Below are 6,000 nucleotides of genomic sequence, written 5' to 3'. Positions count from 1 at the left end.
GCCACATCAGCTTTGTCTTCAGTTTGGGTGTTTTCCTGTTTTACTTCCTCTGCAGCTTATCAAGTATAGACACTGGTCTTTGATAACTCCATAGACAACTGCTCTTTCTGGACTTTTATTTTCACCATTCAACACCTTAAGTGAGTGGATCTCCATGTACCTGAGAAAGCCTTGAGAGGGAGTATCAGGAGGCAGATGAGGTCTGATTCTCCAGTGCCTCATGCTGTCCTTTGTAACTTCGTAAAGCTTAAAGACCTCCAAAGCAATTCCAGGTGTGGGAAAGGAGAATCAGTTCCATACAATTGCAGATCCTGGCTGCTTGTCATGATGAAGCTGGATGACAGCGAGCATCATGTCTCTGGAGAATAACTCACACACAAAAGAAGACACAAGAAGTCTGTGGCAGCTCCAGCAAACAGCAGTCAGCTGTCCCAGCCCCTAGTGCCTTGTTTTAAGGGTGAGCCTCGGCACACAGATGCACTGGAGACAGGGCTTGGGTCCCAGGTGGCTTGGGAAGATGACAGTCCTTTTAGCACTAAGGAGTTTCATTGCTGCCACAATGCCCACCCAGGACAAGTGCCCCCCCCCCAGAAGCTAGCCAGCACCTCTTCTTGTTTCTGAACATTCTCTCACATCCATCATGCTGGTGGGCAAAATAAGAACATGCTGCAGACAGGACACGCCTTGATTGTTTTTATTTTTTTCATGAGACACCAAATATTTTGTCCAGTATTTTTCAGATTAAATGTCAGCTTCTCTGCTTTGGGACAGATAGCTACAGGCCTGCAAACCTGAAGACATGATTTGTTCACTTGTGTCCCTCTCTCTTGGTGTCATCGTTTAACCCCTGGCGACTAAGCACCAGGACACCCTAACCAGGACACCCACCCATAGCCGAACAGGTTGGCGATGCTTTAACAACAGCTGCATGTGGCGGCTCAGAACACAACCAACAAAATTACCTGGCACAGTCACAAATTGTTCACCACACTGACAAACAGTTACCAGACACTTTCTTCTGCGTCCCCGAGCTTAGTCATATTACAGACATCACTTATAAACCACATCCTTCTGTTGCAGTATGACTTGTTGTCACTTCTTATGACATGTTTTCTGATTAAATGGATGCATGCCATGTTTCATCATGGGGAGAAGTTGCTGTGGTGGTTTGGAGGATCCCTGGTCTGCATGGAGGATGCTTTGCCCACCAGCTGCAGGAGTTTGCTCAAGGCACCAAGACCCTTTTGCCTTTAATCAAGCGCTGCCCTCATCCCACAGCGGGCTTCTTAGCACCCTTTCTCCAGTGCTTTCGGTTTACACGTTGCTTGCACGGTAGCACATCATTGTTAAGTTTACTCAAAGGGAATCTAACAATCCTGCCAGGGAAGTAAGGGGAGAAATTAACTTCTCATAAACTTACCAGGAAGAGACAAATTCTCTGCCTACCAACAGGAACGTGCCTATGAATAGCCCCTGTGTAAACACAGATTACATATTGCAGAACGACATCGAGCTTGGTTACTGCCAGCCATCTCCTCCTGAAATTCAATAGACATTGATATTTATATCCAGCCTTTGAGGTTTAGCATGCTTCAGCACAAATATACATTTATTAATATCGCAATACACCGGGTCTTATTGAGTCTCATTTCACTCACAGATATACTTTTTCCCCAGACTGTCATGCTTGAAATAAGTTAAGCCAAGAGTAAATGATCTTTCAGTAGAATAAGTAATATACTTAAGGTCACATTCAGCATTATTTTCCTTACTTCCCTTCACCAAAGTGATATTCATAGAGAGGGCTACATTCTGCTCAGCAGTGCATTAGTGTTAATGATATGTGACTCCAGTGATTACAGCTGAGTGGCTCTGAACATGTATCGACAAAACAGGGAGCGGGAATTTGGCCCAGCATTCTCAGAATAGGAAGGAGTACTAGAACTGGAGTTATGCCAGGAAGAATTTGGCCCATCCTGTTTCTGAAGTGAAGGCGCCAAATAATACAAGAAAGTAAGCTGATCTGTAGTCTGTTTATAAAAAAAGAAAAAATAAAAAAAAAAAAAATTAAAAAAAGTGATTTCCAGTGATTTGATGAATCCAGCTAGAGGAAGGTTAAGTTTCAAGAGCAATACAACATGACTAAAAGATGTTATTTCTCCCTGTAAAAGGACATTTTCATAGAAACAAGGACGAATACAATTCTTAAGACATGACCTTGCAGTAGAAATACAATCCTTTTATGTTTTCCATCTCAGATCACGCTCCTGTGCTGTACAAAGACATCGTTCTGCCTATAAAACAGTCATTTCTCTGCTTCTGCTGTCCAGCATTCTCCTGAACGTTCATCAATATGAATGCTTCAGTGGCGATAGTAAATAGTCAGGTCTGTGTGCCTGAGGTTCAGTTATACCAGATGGATCTGGCAGTTAGCAGAGCAAGGTGCAATGACCCCTGTTATTATTCATTTATTCGCCCAAACAGGAGTTAGGTCCTGCCATTTCCAGCTCGGGGGCTCCAGCACTGAAGCTGTAACTGCCAGGGCTTCCCCAGCAGAGCAAGGTGCATTGCTTACACACCTTTTTTCCCTTATAGGCTGACCCTCCCTTTCCCCTCTCTCAACATTATAAATAGAGTTCATGCCTACTGCAACGGTGGGCTGAAATAAGTCAGAGGGTCTTGAAAGGAAAATATACATGCAGGAGTCATGCACTTCCAGCCGGCGGCAGACCAACAGGCAGGCTAGAGGAGACAGGAGCAGAAAGGAGCTGGCTGATGTTGGTTCAGGAAAGCTGCTGCTCCTTTTCTCTTGCTCTGCAGTGGCAGATGGCTGGACCCATCCTACTTACTGTATTTTGGTTTATCACAGCGGGCACCGCCTGGCTGTGCAGGAAGGAGGGAGGCAGGAGATCCAAGGTTAGAGGGTTGTGTGGTTCGGCACAGGCATATTGTACTGCAGATTCAGGCAGCCTGCTCCCCTGCACGGGTGCTTCTTTAAGGCTGAACCTCAAAATTTGGGACCTCTCCTGTCCAAGGATCTCCCCAGCATCCAGACAGTGATCAATGAAAGAAGAAACATGCCATCCAAGCAAGCCTTCAGCACCTAGCTGATCTTGCTGGGTAAGATCCCATGTGCTAACTGCCTTCACTCACACGTCTAATCGCTTCTAAGTGTGGCACCTTCTGCAAAAATCCCGCTTGCACTGACACTCTGTTTTTTCAGGGTGTAACTGTCAGAAAAATAATAAAATGGGGAAAAACATTTTAAAACCAAAATAAGCAAAGTCCATAACAGATGTAAATCTTTCAGCACTTCAGCTCTTCTTTGTCTAGAAACAAAGAATACAACTCTGCTATAATTCAGCCTGATCTTCCAATATACTTATCTTCATATCTTGGGGGCTTCAATGGGAAATAGACCTAAATTATATGCCATATCTCAAAAGCTGCTGAGTTTTGTATTTGTTTTCTGTATTTGTATTTTATATTTGAAAATAATGAAAGTCATAACGTTGCCAGTGAATACAGGAAGCTAATTTCACTGATCAGCTCCATCCTTAATGTGGCATCACGCCGTACCATGTGTTTCATTTGCAAAATATGAACAGACAAGTTCTGCTGCTTGAGAAATTTTAGGGTTTTTCAGCCAGACAAAGACATTTGTGTGCTTCGCACTGCCTGGGCACAGATCTAAGCAAAAGCAGTGGAAGGAAACAAGCAGCAAACCCCTGGTTTCCAGTTCACCTCCCCAGCCAGCAGGCACCTGAGCCAGCCGCCTCCTGCTTGACCTCTTTTGGCTCCTTGGCTTTTGAATTCTTGACCTTATGATACCCTGGCTGCAAAAGGAGGGCCTGAGGTGTTTTCACCCAGCTTGACCTACAGCATCGTGGTTAGGTTGTACTCTCCAGGGATGTGCGATGTAGCTGGGAGCTGAGGCAGGAGCTCCTGTTTCCCAGCCAAAGGCCAGCAGCATTTCTCTCTCTTCTTGCGGAAATCCTGTCACCTGGACCCAGGCCTACAGAGGGGCCACTGGGGGACACCTATACCTCACAGGGATGTCATAACTGCAGTTTTGATGCAGGGACCCTTGAATAGGAGAGGGTTGAAACTTTGGTTGCATCCTTCCCAGTGCTGCGGACGGCATCTCACGTTGTGGTTGTGCAGCCGGTGCCGAGACCCAGGCTTGCCCCTGCTCCGCATGTACCATCCCAGGCATCCATGTCTGCCCCATCAACTCCACCCCCAGTCCTGGGGGAGGGAGGCATTTCTGTCACCACAGATACTCCTGCTGCTGTCATTAAATCTGCTCAGTAGGACTGTCTTCAATATTAATATGAATGCATTGCAAGGGAATACTTCTTATTCTCCTTTTTCAGGGATTAAAACCAGACTACCTTTGTCCTGCCTTTCAGACTTTTTTTCAATTAATGCATTTCCCCGATGTATCACTCCCAAAAATTGTACAAGCCAAAATACTTCCAAAGTAAACTCGAAGCACAACCTATTTTTTTCCAGATGATCCCTATTTACAGGCTTGCAGCATCGGCCAGTGTGGTCTCAGAGGGACGAACTGAAGTAAACAACATGTTGAAATATATTTAGCGAATTATCATGCAAACCACAGTCAAGAACATAAAGAGAGAAAGCAGAAGAGGTTTCTTGCTTGGGAAGTGATTTAATGCTTTTTAGAGTTATTCAACTGTCAAAGAAATTAGGTATTAAAAAGGCCTATTAGGTCAGCAAGCTCAGCTCTCCCGGGCCAGGCCGTAATAGTTTCTTACGATAAACACAATTTTGAGTGCTTTATCTAGTCAGGGTTTAAACACTGCAAATGAAAAGGCGTGTACCCCCACCCTCGAGGAAGAATTCCACAAACTATCACATCTCCCTGTCTCACACAATTATCTGAACACTCATTTTGCAAATTAGGATGTGTAATCGTAAGGATGGGAAATCATTTAGTAGTGTCACAGCGCACGTAACATTACTAAGGGCACAAACTGTATCTGCTGCCCCTCCTTCCCCTAACAACATAATATAAATCTTGTGCAAATGACACTAAAACAGTGCAACAAATATTATGGTTACGAGGGCAGGAATTATCACTCATTTTAATATAATGGCAATGATGGGCTGGATTTTTGGCCTGCAGAAACCACATCCATTTTCCTATCTACCCATGTTCAGTATGGTTTTACTGAGTGATTCACAGACCCATGAAATGTAAGGCATGTGACATGTGTCAATCAACTCATCTAACCACGTGCATAACGCTTTATTGTGGCAGTCAAATGGGGAGAGTGGGTAAAGCTCCAGAGCTGGGTGCTCATGCCCTCTTCTCCTGCTCCTGGGCAAAATTTGAGGATCTTTTAATTTCATGAAGGATTTCTAGTCTTGCAGCAATCCAGTCAAGAGATGCTGTGTTGCAGCTACCCTCACCCTTCCACTCTCTCCAAGCTGCTGGAGGTCTATGAATCAGAAACATATTCACGGTGTAACGAGTTCGATTTTACAGCACTTGATCTTGTCAATCCAACCTTTTCAGGAAGCATCAGGCTGTTGCATTAATGTATGAACAACAAAAGCACTGCACACTTGTACAGTAGGTGCACATCTTGGGGAAGCATCGTGCAGACTTACTGAGTGCTCCCGTAGCACCTGCACAACACACTGCAGCTAGGCTGACTTTTCTGGGGGACACAGTAGTGTCAATGCTTTACATTCGATCTACAGAGCATCTTCTTATTGCTCTTGCAATAAGAAGATGCTTATTGCTCTGTGCTCTCTCACAGATTGCTTATACAGTGGATGGTTGTGGGTGTGATGCTTTCTGGAAGGCAGTGGAGATGCATTGTGTCCATCTCTCAACCTTCTCTTCGAGAAATTCCAGGCAAGAAGTATTGCAGTCCTAGCAGAAGTTCAAAGCTGAAACTTTGAAAAAGCTATACTGCTGAAACAGTGCAGCGCTGTTAAACCACAGTGTAAGGGCTCGTTCTGGGG

This window comes from Falco cherrug, chromosome 2 (assembly GCF_023634085.1).
Source record: "Falco cherrug isolate bFalChe1 chromosome 2, bFalChe1.pri, whole genome shotgun sequence".
Lineage (NCBI taxonomy): Eukaryota > Metazoa > Chordata > Aves > Falconiformes > Falconidae > Falco > Falco cherrug.
This window is presented reverse-complemented; position numbering follows the sequence as displayed.